We start from the raw sequence: 15,477 nt of genomic DNA, 5'->3' as shown, positions 1-15,477 counted from the left end.
AAATGTAATTATTAACAGTTTTAAAAAGTGCACAAAAATAATAAACAAAATATTTTTGTTTCAAAAAATTTTACAAAAATTTCGTTTTTTTTTTGGTAAACCTTTCTCAAGTAGTTTTGAAATTTTTTCGGCCTATAACACACTTCGAGCTCGCCTTTAATATTTAATTATTCATGTATGTATGTATGTAAACATTTGTGTATTTTTCCGCTGCTAACAACTAAACACAAGCACCGCACTTTTATATACATACATAAATGTATGTATGTATGTAACTTGTATTAAATTATTTACTTATTATGGATTTGCGAATATTAACAGTCACGAATGGCACTGAAATAAATTAGCAACACGCGCTCTATATTCTTCTCGCCAAACGCGATCAACACCACACAGCGATCGAAAAGCAACTGAATTCTCCAATAAAATTTTTAATTAAATCGCAAATATACCATATAAATTTAGTTAATCGGTAAACGATATGGTGAGAGAAATAATACACTTGAGTAGTATTAAATTTTCATTGTGTTTGTGGGCGTACACATTTTTGCATGTGTACATAAGCATATCTGCATTCGAGACATACTTTGAACGCCGTGACACACGCGCGCTAACTCACTAATTGTTTGCAATATTTTGGTATAAAATCACTATGCGTTTATTTTGGTTGGAGAGTATGCAAATTTGCTCATCATTTGCAAGAAGATCGCAAAAAAATTCACTGCTCAGTGAAAATCACTCTATTACATTAACTTTTCACTACTAACTTTGATTTGTTACGTATTAACACTTCACCTCTCTTCACTACACTTGCTCAACGGCTCCAGCACCAGCACCAGCCCTAGCGCCAGTTGTATCACTATTATTATCAACCGCTTTACTTTTTCACTCTTCCGCTGTATATTGCTGGCTGAGCGAAGTTGTTCACTAGACCGCGTACGCTTCCCGACTTAGCGATTGCCACGCCATACCGTCGTATTTATTTAAAACACAAGTTATATGATTGGTAGTCCCCTATCTACGTATGTAAGTATGTATGGGAAGTTGCCTGTGTCATTCAGAATTTCAGCGGACGAAGGCAGTGAGGCGATACCTCTTACAGCATACAAACACTCAAAGCTGTTGGCAGCAGATAGGGGACTAACTACAAATGTGTGTACCAATCTACTCAACTCCTATCTGAATCTGATCTATAGTACCATATTAGCGCGTAACCAACAAGTGATTTTGACTCCAATTTCTCACAGTATAATATGCGCTCAATCGCTGAACGCACTCACCTCACAACGCTCGCTCCCTCTCACGCTTTGTCGCTATTCTCACGCGCTCTGTCTCCTTCTCCTGCCAATTTGTTGCCGAAGTGAAGTATGACTTTTTTTTGATTAAAACACAAAGCGCTCACGTGCGAGTCCGCGTACATACGCACACATTATATTGGCCAAGTTATGTAGCAAGCAGGTCAACCATCTGGTGGATTACTATTTGGCGACTGGTTGTACGATCAATTGATTTACCAAATATCAAAGATATTTTAGCGCCAGCGGCCGAGAGTTGGCCGGCCGGTCAACCAGCAAGCCATTGCTCCGGAAAAGTTGTTTGAAACGAGTTTGGAATGCTCAGCACTAACACATACACAGGCGTGTCGGTACGTAGGCGCCGTGGCAAATTGATAACAAGCTACCTTTGCAAGCCGCTTAAGATTGCGTGGATTTTGTATTTTGGGTTTTTCTGACGTTCCATCGGTGAACGCGTTGACTCATCGCACAGCTGATGCTGGCTACATCATATGTGAGTGTGTGTGGTTGTGTGCGTTTGAGTGGAAGTAGGCGTAGAGCGTATGCCAAGCAGTTGGAGCGCAACAATGACACGCCCACGGCTATGGCATATCCTTTCGTGTGGTCTCTTGATTATTAGATTTCCATTTGGGAAAATTACGGTGCGGTCAATGCAAAGTTAGCGGATTGTTTGATGTTTATGGGCCAGTTTTCCTTTTGAAAGATTTATCGCTGTCATGCATATTCGGCAGTAAATCACTACAGTTGTTAATATTACAACAAAAACAATAAAATGAATGATAGGATAAAAGCCGATGAGGTGAACTTTTTATTGGAAATAATTGAGATTAAAGGACCAATCAGGTGCTTAGCTGAAGGACATGAGAGAGAAATATTATACGATTTTTGGTAAAACTGAGGACAGAATACTATAGATAAATAATGATAGAAATAGAGATTACGATCCATATGGAGCGGGCTTGCCAATATCACCTAGAGCGATCGAAATTCAATAGACATCAACTGGAGGTCTTTTCAAAGATTTTGATTTTCGCAATATAGAATACCACATCAAACCTACAACACATTATAAATTTTCAAGAAAACTGTGACTTCGCATATAATATTGGGTAGTCTTTTCGTATGTTGTCAATAAATGTCGTCGCAGTCATATATCTCCAGTGGTACTAATCACATTGTGTCATACAGTGTTAGAAAAGTGAGATTTTAAGCTTCATTTAACCAAAAAATTTAATTCGGAAAGTTGAAAAACAGTCACAGCTGTTCAAAAATTAGTGAAAATAATGAAGAAATTTGCTATATTTTGAAATATTTGTATAAAAAAGGGAATAATGTCACACAAGCCACCAATGAAGTTTGTGAAGTTTACGGAGACGATGCTGTATCAGTTCGTGTAGCACAACAATGGTTTGCTCGCTTCCGTTCTGGAAATTTCGATGTTAAAGATGCACCTCGCTCTGGTCGATATATCATTGAAAAAGTCGAAGAAATTATGGAAAATGTTGACCAGGATCATCACATAAGCAGCCATGACATCGCTAAGGAACTTAGCATTCATCATCAAACGGTTTTGAACCAATTAAAAAAGGCAGGCTATAAAAAGAACCTCGATGTTTTGGTACCATACAAATTGTCTGTGAAAATTTAATGGACCGAATTAACATCTGCGATTCTTTGCTGAAACGAAGTGAAATCGAATCAAACCGAACCAAATACGATAATACTGTGCGAAAACGATCATGGTCCAAGCGTGGTAAGGCGCAACAAATGGTCGCAAAGCCAGGATTGACGCCTCGAAAGGTTATGCGGAGTGTTTGGTGGGATTGGAAAGGAATCATTCACTATGAGCTGCTCCAGGCTGATCCAATGATTGATTCTACATCATACTGTCAACAACTGATAAGATTGAAGCAAGCAAACGAAAAAAATAGCCAGAACTGATCAACAGAAGGGCTTCGCCTTCCATCAGGATAACGCTAGACAACACACATCTTTGATGACTCGGCAAAAACTGGGAGAGCTTAGCTGGGAAGTTTTGATACATCCACCATATACCCCTGAACTTGCACCATCGGAGTACCATTTGCTAAGGTCAATGCAGAACTCCCTTAATGGAGTAAAGTTGGCTTCAAGAGAAACCTGTGAAAATTACTTGTCGCAGTTTTTCGCCGAGAAACCAAACAACTTTTACACTGATGGAATAATGTCTCTAGAAATACGAAAAGACTTTCCAATACATAAGGGTAAATCATTAAGAATTTATATTATTATTGAATAATTCAATAGCAACCAGTATCTCTTGAGGGGTTGGTTAAGGAGACATATTCGATTGGCAACAAATACTTCTTGGAAAAATTGCCAAGTCATCATTAGAGTTTTGAGCCTCTATATCCTAGCAATTTATATTAGTTGTCAGACATTTGCAAAAATCATCACGAATATACTTAAAATATTTGTCAATCATCGTGAGTTTAAAAGAAATTTAAAATAAAAGATTAAAAATAGGCAAAAAAATCAAAGTTATGAATGGCGTATATATTTCTACCAAGTATATAATATTATATATGTATTTAATGCTCATTTATTGGCAATGTTAAGTCACATTTACCTATTGATAAGCCATGACGAATACGAGGAAAATTCATTTAAGTAAAGGGGTCTAGCGCAGAAAATCAAAAATAGAAACTAAAAAAGGGTAAACATTCAGATAACGGTTTATGGAGGATACGTGTTGAATGAGTTTTATTCAATGAAATCGATTTCTATTATCGCGAATGACTGGATGAAAAACTGGTTACGTACACGATTATGACGATTGAACACAGTTTCTCTCCGAGAGAAATGGCTATAACTTTAAATATGCGTACTCAATTCGTAGATGTTTTTATATGGTGAAATTGCACAAGAGTTAATAAAGCATTGTAGAATAAAAATTTACCTCAAACTTGGGGCCAAGACGTCATTAAATAGTCAATTAGTCTCACCTTCATTGAGCGCATTTTAGCGATTATTGTGTGTTCTCTCAATCGAGAACTAATATATGAAACATAAAATTTTTGCATAAGCTTCTTTTAAGTTAGATTAACGTGTGAAATATTATCAAACTAATGAAATTTTCGTTCCGCTCGTTTTTAGTATGAAACACTTGCTCAGTAACAAAGAACCATTTGCTCGGGTATAATAAATATAATAGTGCTTAACAAATGATGAAATACCGTTGATTTGCAAGCGAAGTTAAAACCGAGTGCGACTCTCCCAGATTTGTGGTAGTAAAGTGACAAAGTACGAAACTAATTAATTTTACATTCTCTAATGCATAAAACTTTTAACGGTTGACTGGTTGGAATCTATTCACATTGTGAGCCAATTCCAGCAAAATGGCAACCCACTTGTGATACAAAACCTAGTTAGTAGCACACAAGTAAATAATTGCGGCTACAGATATTGGCGGCATGTCACCGTTTAATTACACAGCTCTACAAAAACAACTTTTTTTGTTTCCCTAGATATTTTAGAAAATTTTCAATTGGCCGAAAAGAAGGAAGAAGCCAAAAAGGAGGAGACGGAGTCCGAGGAAGACGTCGATATGGTTATCGGTCTCTTCGACTAAACAAAGCAACACTAAAGTTTCAAGTGTCCCGATTACGCCCTTATTCATGAAAATATTGGATGTGCTCTTTTTTCAAGATAATTGCATATCTAATATTTTGATAATTATCGTCTTAATTATAATAAAATATAATAATAAAAATTTAGCTTTCCAGTTATGATTAGGGTTCTGTACCCCGTTTCCGCGCAAACAAGCTCTTTCCCGAAAATATTCGAAAAATTAAGCGAAACATTTTAGGGTCTTACTAAAAATAAACGTAGAGATATCTAGAATTACAGTTTACAAAATGTCCTGTTTTACTCAATGAAAATCCAGCGTCCGCAACTAAAGTAATTCGCATGGGCTACTCAGAAACAATGCTGTCGCCAAATACCCAGATTTTTTTTATGAGATTTTTAGCGAGATTTATAGAAAATTTTCGAACTTAGTATGGAAAAGTTAAAAGGTAGTGTTGGTTCTCAAATATGGCAATTCATGAAAGACACAGCTTTTGTCAAAGTTATGGACTGTTACGTAATGTGTACCAAGAATATGTGGAAAAAGTTAGAGTTGACAATCGAAATTTTCCTAGGTAATCAAAAGCACCAAATTATGAAAAAATTGCCCAAAATATGCTGACGAACTTTAATGTTCTAAGAGCAAATGTATATATGTATCAGTTAGACAATATACGCTTTGGATATATTGTCGGATAATTTAGATAATTATCGTGAGAAATAGAGAGAACACTTATTTATGTACATATATCTAGGACAACAAAACCACTGTAGCCCAGTGTTATCTTTTTTTTGGGTTATTCTTTTACATTTATATCACTTTGAGGGTTAGGTGTACTACACGGGTTGTTTGGTCTGACTGAGAGATGACGCTACAACCAAAATATGATGATGTATTAACCTTAGGCATATTGTCAAAGTTTTATAAAATTTCACTCAATCGCTCTCAAGTTATTGGTCTCAAAGTGCCGTCACCTCTGCTATTTTCGTTAACAATGGATATGAGGGAATTTCACGTGTTGATTAAACATTGTTTCCAGAGAGGGAAACGACTGATTCGAAGCAATGGTTTGATAGCAGTGGCACCAAGCTATCACCAGTAGATAATAAGAACCTGATAAGTGACGAAATTCGACAAAGCACTGCTCTCAATTAACGAATCAAATTATTCAACGATCTAGTACTGATTTACAAATGATTCAAGCTTTCAGAGGCAGTAATGCCAGAAAATTAAAATAATAATAATTGCACATATTTTTGGCATTAAGCTAACTGATAATTTTGCTAAGATATCTTACATATGGATCGATGTACACATAAAGATGTTAGTCAAGTATACATATGGGGCAAGTTTCGTTAGGAGAAAAATGCGATCACTAAATTGAATTAAGATAATTCACATATTGGCCGATATTTGAGGCATAAAGCCAGCCGTAAGTTTGAACATTTTTGTATTAGGTATATAGGGCTAAGGGAAATATTGACCCGATTCAATCGGGTTATCGCATACAGACCTACTATTTCAGGAAATTTCAATTATATATCTAACACATTGAACAATATTTTCGGCAAAAAAACCGCCATAGGTTCTGGGTCCACACTTTCGATATGTGGGGTCTTGAACAATTATGGCTTCTTAGACCTGAGGTGGCCTTAAAGTCAACATTCGTGTAAGTTTTGTCCGATATTTTAATTAGTGCCTGACTAGTATATTGAAAAGTGAAAAAAGGGAGTGGGCGTGCTGATCATTCGATTTCTCCTATTATCACCAAGAGCTGTCTATGTGATTAATTCCCTGCAAATTTGGCTCTTCTACACCCTTCTACGAATTCGTCCTCATTTTTTTCCAAGCAACACGTGTACTCAGTTTTATTAGGATATCTCAATTTTTACTTAGGTTACGGCTTGCACAAATAAACGGACGGACAGGCAGTAATTTTAACTTGTCACGTCATTCTGATCATTTATATATACTATATGGTACATAACCCTATATCTATCTCGATTACTTCTAGCTGATACAAACAACCGTTATTTGAACGTAACTATTATTGTTTATTGTTAAGTTATATGAAATATGATTTTTGTATTTATCATAACCGTATCCGTTAAGATAACAAAATCAACTAGTTTGCCCTACACTTAATGACGTAAGAACCTGATAAGTGATGAAATTCGACAACTCACTGTCCTCAATTAACGAATCAAATTTATCAATTTCAATATTAAACGAAGAGCAATTGCAACTTTTTGTGAGTGCTGTATTCCACAGGTGGAGGTTGTGTTAGGCCACCGCTTGTCAGAAGTTCATTGAATAAGATCTATAAATTCCTACTTTTTACCGGTCTTTCAAATTTTCAACAACTTCGGCAATTAGGCACTTAAAAGCCGTATCCATAAATGATTATTGTCAAGTAGTGTAAAATGCAAGTCATCGTCAGTGTGAGATCATATAATATATCAACACATTTAACTCAAATATTCGCCAAGTACAAATGAGTATTGATTGAACTAAAGTTATGACTACCAACGTGCACGATTAAGTGCCTAAGTGAGAGCAAAATGTGAAATAGATAATTGTGAGACAATGTTTCCAAATGCTTGAGAGCGTGCTTCTCTTTACTAATTGAGTGAAAATTTAAGTTATTTTTTTCAAAATTAGCCTCAACTACTCACAGACACTAGCACTTGAAATGGTAGTACTGTATTTTTTTAATAAAAACACGTCTAATACATTAGCACTTCATTCAAGTACTGTTATCTGTTGTCAGACATTTGAAAAAGTTAAAGTAAATCTTTAAAAATTTTGAAAAAATTTTATAGTTTTATAAGTAGCGTTTAAAATGAAATAGAGGATCATTTAGTATTGAGAACTGAGCAGCTGTGGAGGCATTTTTTATTCTCCTATATCTATATCCATTCTAAGCTCACGTAAGAATTGCGGGTAAGAGTTCGAGCTGACGTTCACATAGCTGTAAATAGTGTGTTATTGCTATCATTATAATTCTGTTTACTATACGTAAATTAGCATTTCAGTTAGCTCTAGCTTACTAATGCCTTTATTTAATGTAATTTCAACCGCAGTGCTTGCTAATGTCACACTATCTGACAGCTTCAATCAGTTAAATTCAGTGACTTATTCATTCCCGAGCTCAACAGAAATCCACAACAGAAACGTGCACTGTTAAGGGGATATTCTTGTCCAGGATTTTGAAAAAATCGATTTTTTTTTATTTTCTTTGCATATCTTGAAAGTTTAGACTTTCAAAAACATGATTTTTTTCATCAAAATTCGACTTATTTTCGGAGATACAGCCGATTTTGTGACGTGGCGTCTGTCTTCACTAGAATTGTCTCCTAAACTTTCAACGCGTTTTTCTCAAAACTGACTTTTTCGGAACGATACCCACGATTCCTCAGGTTCTACTGAACCGATTTGCTTGAAATTTTTATAGAGTCTTCTCTATAGGCTTGTCTATGGTTGGAACTAGCCCAATCCCCAATTTTTTTTTTATTATTTTTAAAAAATTCGAAATAGTCAGAAGAAGTGATCCAAAAAACTTTTTTTTCAGGTAGTCGCCATTTTGTGAAAAAAAATTTTTCCCACTTTTCCGTAGTTCCGGCCATTGCGACATTATTCGAGATTAATAATCTTTTTTTTCTTGGTTTCAGATAACTAGGAGGGTTGAAATCATGGGTATGGTCACGTGGAAATTTTTAGAGACCCCCACTTCGTCAGCTCATAATTTTTGAAATTTTTTACTTTTTTTAGTTTTTAATTTTTTCCTGTACTCTTCTAAAATTAACAAATAACTAGTAAAAAATGGATAGTAAAAATATTAATTGCCTTTTTTTACGACACTTTAAAAATTACCTGAAATTCATGCTTCTAGACCAGAATACCCCCTTAACTGTTGTTGCCTTACAATGCCTGAAGCAGCGGAGTGATGACACTTATTTCTTTCAGAACAGAAATTACCGCTTTTTAATATTTAATCAAAATTTTTTTAATAAAAAAACACGTATTTTGTTACGAATGTAGTGGACTTGCTTCATACGCAAACTTTACCAAATATAAGCGGTTTGTAAGAAATTTTAGACTATATTCTGTCTATCCATTCTAAAAGACTACCGGTTAATACTTTCAATTGCTTTCTCGATTAAGAAAGCTCCATCAAATACCGTTACGATATCTTTAGTTCATAGATAGCATTTTCAGGACACCTGGCAACCACTGCGAAACTCGTTAAATCAATTTTTTGCAGTTAATGACCTGTCGCTGCTTTATTTCCCTTTTCAAAAGCAAGAATCGAGTCACCGTTGTCGGACAATACTGAAATCTAAGTGAGGCAGGAAATCTATTACCATTGCCGTCGGTTATAACGGGTGTTTTTTTAGAAGTGTGGCTTTCAGTGAGGCAATACTTTTTTCGGAGTCCTTTCCACAGTTATTATTTGATTTATACTCAGCTTGGTTTTTCATTAGGAATACTCCAGAAATCCAAATCGCGAAAATTTATTACCATAGCCCAGCAGAGACGGTAATTGGAGCAACTACGGATCGGGTTCCCACAACGTTTACTCTAATAGATAACAGAGCGCAGAGTTCAACCACCATCGCGCGCAACAATTGGAGCTGTGATTTGAATCTTGGTTTGCGGGCCATTCTATTAATATCGTTAAGACGCCTTTACATCCTAAAATAGCTGGTCATAATGTTATAGCCAATGAGAAACGCTATAGAGCCATAATTAATGACTTTTTGGTGCTTAAATTGGAGTATGTGGACGGCCTTTGATTCAAACAGTATAGCGCTACATGCCATACAGCCAATGAAACAATCAATTTATTGAAGAGAACTTTTGATGAGTGTATTAACTCGCATCATGAGTCTGTGGCGTGAGCTCCAAGATTGTGTTATTTTTGAAATATTATTTGGGGTTATGTAAAGTCGCTTGTCTACGCAGAAAAACCCCGAGACGATTGATACCTTGGAAGAAAATATTCGACGCATTATTAATGACATAAGGCCCCAACACAGTGAATGAAAGTCTCTGGGATGGAATTTATTCAAGCTAATCGCGGCGGTCACTTACCCGAATATAATTTTAAAATATAATGACGAACCCGTGTCTTTATAAAGCTGAATTCTTGGTCATATCATTAAATTATAGGCGTTTAGTTTCGTCTTAAAAAACCCATGTCTGAAAAAGACACTCTTTATGTAGTTGGAACCGAATCAGATTATAGGATTGTTTTTAGTCGCTATCGTAACAATACTAGAGACAGTAAACGAATCAGCACATGAGGGACCTTGGCACTGGCAGCGTTGAAAAAAGTTAGTGGGTCGTTCGACCGGATGAATGGGGAATATACACTCAACCGCTATTAACGTTGTAAATCTCGATAATCTCTCTGTTAAATTTACTGCCAAGTTCAAAGACAATAAATTATTTTTATTATATAAAGCTTATTTATGAATTAAACGAGTGATTACCGTATGGTCAATTAAAGGCTTCTAGCAATTTACCAGTGGTTTCTAGTCTCGAAAAATATGAGTGGTCATGAGAAACGCTGGACCCACCCCCGAATAATAATCGAATGGATATAACCTTTGGAGCATATTTTTGATGTTTCCGTAATGGAGATATCGCATCTTTTCAGAACCATAAGTATTGGCTGACCTGGGACTCTTTTAATTAGTATTATTTTCGCCTTACATTTCTTTCGATATATGTGAGACCTGCACTTGCCCATACTAATCAAAGTTGAGCGACGCCCGATGATAAGACAGTATTATAAATCTAAATTCTAAGATAAGAAATATAAATTTTGTTATAGCAATTAGTCATTCAAAGCAAAAGTTACTCGTGTGCAGCTTTTTATGTTATAAATTTGTTCAGATAAGTTTTAGGCAGAAGAAGAGCACACTGTGACCAAAATCACTGACATATTTAAACAGTTATGTATGCACATGGTTTAAGGTGGATTTCACGGAGAAATATCAGGCAGTATCATTCAGTATTTGCATATGAAATTCCTTACCGAAGAGTAATCATAATTATGATAGTAAAAGTGATATAAATTTAAATAAAAAAATTTTATGAACTCCTCCGAGAATTATTACTGAGATTTTTCTAAAAATAAATATTTAATTAAAACAAGTATGATTTGGGAGTGATATCAAGCATAGTCAGTTGATATGTATGTAGATGCTGAATAAATAATACTCGTGACGAGTACTTAAATATTTACTAAGAGAGATTAAGGTCTATGTCATGTTTAGCAATGCCTCCAACGGAGAACGACTTCAGCTACAGATGCGCAACGTACTGAATAAATTTATGCGTTTAGTATATTTGTTTAGGCATTTAAATGTTTATGATTATTTAACTTGGCTGTTGACGAGAGATCTTGAGAGCAAATAAAGCTACTGACAACAGATAACTACAGTTATGAGTATGTACAGTTAAAGTTGTATATTTGAATGTAAATTTGAAAGTGCAAAAAAGTTCAAAGATTGGGACTTACCTTCGGGCATTACAGTTTGACTTGTGGCAACACGAAACTTGTCGAACTCGCGCCATAGTCTGCAAATGAAAAGAAGAGTGATTTATTTTACATAATATTAAAGTAAATTAATATAAAAATAACATTAATATTGTGGGGTATAGAAAAACCACATCAATTTATAATTATTTTCGCTATCCCAGCAAAAACAATACTTAAATTATATTTAAGGCTTTATGTAAATACTGATAATTTTTTTAATAATATTTATAAATGGTGTTTTTTTAGATATATGATTTCAAGAAAAAATAAACCGCATATAAATTAGTACTATGGCCTAAAATTTCTTCTTCTTCTTAATTGGCGTAGACACCGCTTACGCGATTATAGCCGAGTTAACAACAGCGCGCCAGTCGTTTCTTCTTTTCGCTACGTGGCGCCAATTGGATATTCCAAGCGAAGCCAGGTCCTTCTCCACTTGGTCCTTCCAACGGAGTGGAGTTCTTCCTCTTCCTCTGCTTCCCCCGGCGGGTACTGCGTCGAATACTTTCAGAGCTGGAGTGTTTTCGTACATCCGGACAACATGACCTAGCCAGCGTAGCCGCTGTCTTTTAATTCGCTAAACTATGTCAATGTCGTCGTATATCTCGTACAGCTCATCGTTCCATCGAATGCGATATTCGCCGTGGCCAATGCGCAAAGGACCATAAATCTTTCGCAGAACCTTTCTCTCGAAAACTCGTAACGTCGACTCATCGGTTGCTGTCATCGTCCAAGCCTCTGCACCATATAGCAGGACGGGAATTATGAGTGACTTATAGAGTTTGGTTTTTGTTTGTCGAGATGGGACTTTGCTTCTCAATTGCCTACTCAGTCCGAAGTAGCACCTGTTGGCAAGAGCAGCAAGGCCTAAAATTTAACTTTGTTATAAAGATACGGGTTCGACCTTATATGTACATATTTTGAAAAAGATTTCGGGCTGACTCGCTAAAAACCCTATTATCGACTACTTTTTGCAGCAATAACGCGATAAATATTCTCGAATGATCTTACGCCACAGGTTCACGACGCAAGATAATGCCCTCACCCAAAGATTCTTTCAATAAATCACACCAATATCCTCCTTTAGAAATGAAGAAGTCTTTAACCATGACTCTATAGCGTTGACAATTGGATAATGGCGGGATTGTTTTTGAATAGATATGAACCAATTTTCTCCTTTGCTCATAGAGCACACCAAACAAAGACCTCTTGGAGATGTAACGCTGTATACATAATGACTTGTGAATTATCATCGACCCAAATGCGACAATTCAACCAAAAGTGAGCTTCAGCCAGGCAACTGAAAGTATGAATAGTGTTCCTGGCCTGATACTGTAGGAGTAAGTCGTCCGCAATTTTGGTTTCATCGATTCTGTTACAATAATTTAAATTCAATGTCAAAGACATCGAAAATTTCGCTAGAATGATGGTATTCACGAGTCCGCCATGTAAGCATTGTTTCGATTGCCGAGCATCCAACCATGGCACAAGAAATAGTTTGGAACTACCTATTTTAACAAGGATACAAAAAAGAAGCTTGATGTAGGATGTAAATACCCTTCACAAGTGCATTTCTGTTAGTAACTATGTGTTCAGTTTGTATGGTAGCTATATGCTATAGTAATTCGTTCTGAACAATTTTTTCGGAGATTATATTATTACCTTAAGCAGTCATCCATGTCAAATTTCGTGAACATACCTTGTCAAATGTGATAGTTTTCCATACAAGAACTTGATTCCGATCGTTCAGTTTGTATGGCTGCTATATGTTATAGTGATCCGATATCGGCAGTTCCGACAAATGAGCTTCTTGGAGAGAAAATGACGTCTGCAAAATTTCAAAACGATATCTTAAAAACTCAGGGACTAGTTCGTATATATACAGACAGACCGACGGAAGGACAGCCGGCATGGCTAAATCGACTCAGCTCAAGATACTGATCATTTATATATATACTTTATAGGGTCTCCCACCCTTCCTTCTGGGTGTTACAAACTTCGTGACAAACTTAATATACCCTGTTCAGGGTATAATGATCGAATAGTAGCGAGCTGGCGCAAGGTTGGCCAAGCCAGAGCTTTTGATGTTGCTAAGTGTTTGGTGTGATTGACAGATAATCTTATACTATGAGCTGCTCCACCATGGTCGAACTCTTAATTCGAACCTGTAATCTGAACAATGCAGCATCCGTAGGAAGCAATCGCCCAGTCACTCGGCAGAAGCTCCGAATGGGTGGGTGGAAGGTTCTTATGCATACACCTTATATTGCGGACCGGCAATTTCAAACAAATCTACCACTCAGAATTTACTGTACTCCGTTTTTCCAATGGTTTAGTTGCGACATCGGCTTCTCCAAAAAAAAAAAAAACGATTTGCTTGGAAGAAGTAACTTTTGTTGGATTTGGCTCATCTTGAAACACTCATCGAGTAAACCGCAATCTACTTTAATGGCTCATATGCGTAATGCCACTATTCATCACCTGTCACGATGTCAAAGACGTGCTTCAAAGCACCGCTGTCACATTTTGTTACCATTTCTCTCGACCAATCGACACGAGCCTTTTTTAAGCGATTGGTAAATTGTGTGGGATCCAAAGTGAACAGCTTGCTCTTTATTTTTTTTGCAGACAACAACAGTAGTTTTCGGAAAAAAAAACTGTATTTGGTCAACCTTGACGAAATCAGGTTTTGGCGTGATCTACGATCTCGATTGGACTCTTCGTACCATCGATAAACACTGGTCCTTGATGGAGCTTCTTCGCCAAAACTTGAATTAAGTTCATAGATGCACTGCTGCTGCGTTAACCCACGCCTAAATTGTAAACCATAAATTCCATTTTTTGGTCGAGAAGAATATTTTAAACTACTGTACAAACCACAGCGCTCGTAGGTCAAAACGTTTTGAGTATGTATGTTTATAGTAACTTTAAATATTCAAAATTTACAATAAAATTGCGAGTTTCCAGATTGCAACACTGGCGTTCCCAAATCGTGAAATATAAAAGGCAGCCTATGTAAGTATATACGTAGCTAGCAGAATCGTAAAATAAAATAAACAATACGATTTTTATCAAACACCGTTATCATAGAGAAAGCTGAACGAGGTTGAAATCATTTTTATATGAAAGCCATGAAATCATTTCCGATTGGCCTGCATACTCGCACTCGATAACTGCTATGCAAACATATGAATGAAAAATACAAATCTACAAGCACAATAAATATGTGACTGCTATTTGTCTGTATTTCTAAGTCGTTTGCATACAGTTACGCCACGATGACTGCGCACTTTCTGCTCGCACGGTAAACTATATTTGTACCCAAGCAATTCTATTCCATTTATTTATTTTAATTGTTTTGCATCAAAACATTCCGCTTTCCGTTACATATATTATTTTAATTAGAACGCTGTGCACACAACTAATTCAATTGAAGTTCATTTAAATTGATAGCGTTTATGGCAACTGCGAATCCGCTATAATTAGGGTGGGTCGAAAAACACGATTATTTTTTTTTCGCTTGGCATCAGTTCATTACAAGATTATAAACTTTGATATTTAAAATGATTTTTTCTTTTGAGTTTCATATTAAAAAAAATAAAAACAATTATAATGGGCAAATTTTAGCCGATAAATTTTTTTAAACGGTTAAGTTTACGAAGAAACTGTAAAAGACCAATTTGTAGGGTATTGTATTTCCTACAAAATCAAAGCAACGATACATCTTTTCAAGTAGTTGGGAACAAGATATACATTTTTCTATCCAATAATAAGAAAAAATGGAAAACCGTTAGGCGGTGGACCTTACCGTTACAATTATCTAAATAAAAGGCACCTTATTGGTGTCTATAAAATAAATTTTCAGAGTACCAAGCGAAAAAAAATATTCGTGTTTTTTCTTTTTTGTTTTTTTTTTTTGACCCACCCTTGTATTGATAGTGCAGACAAGAGAACTTGTATTTACATGTGTATGTATTGCCTTTAACAAAAATTGCCTTTGTTTAATGTTATTGTTGTTTTCAACG

At 35.8% G+C, this 15,477-nt stretch overlaps 2 protein-coding genes across 4 annotated transcripts in view; both read right to left on the bottom strand.

Moving 5' to 3' along the window:
• Positions 1-1,111, bottom strand: part of LOC126759641 (monocarboxylate transporter 9) — a 40,400-nt gene extending 39,289 nt beyond the window's left edge. The window contains exon 1 of one of the 3 annotated variants that reach the window (XM_050474594.1): positions 768-1,111. The gene's annotated coding sequence lies outside the window, so the exon portion shown is untranslated. Of the gene's footprint in view, positions 1-294; positions 416-767 lie in introns of those variants that run through there. The other 2 variants (XM_050474592.1, XM_050474593.1) reach the window with 2 other exon arrangements.
• Positions 1-15,477, bottom strand: part of LOC126759644 (uncharacterized) — a 174,295-nt gene that overhangs the window by 49,963 nt on the left and 108,855 nt on the right. Inside the window, exon 4 of the mRNA XM_050474596.1 lies at positions 11,432-11,490. The gene's annotated coding sequence lies outside the window, so the exon portion shown is untranslated. The remainder of the gene's footprint in view (positions 1-11,431; positions 11,491-15,477) is intronic.

Source organism: Bactrocera neohumeralis, chromosome 5, assembly GCF_024586455.1.
Source record: "Bactrocera neohumeralis isolate Rockhampton chromosome 5, APGP_CSIRO_Bneo_wtdbg2-racon-allhic-juicebox.fasta_v2, whole genome shotgun sequence".
NCBI lineage: Eukaryota > Metazoa > Arthropoda > Insecta > Diptera > Tephritidae > Bactrocera > Bactrocera neohumeralis.
This window is presented reverse-complemented; position numbering and strand designations above follow the sequence as displayed.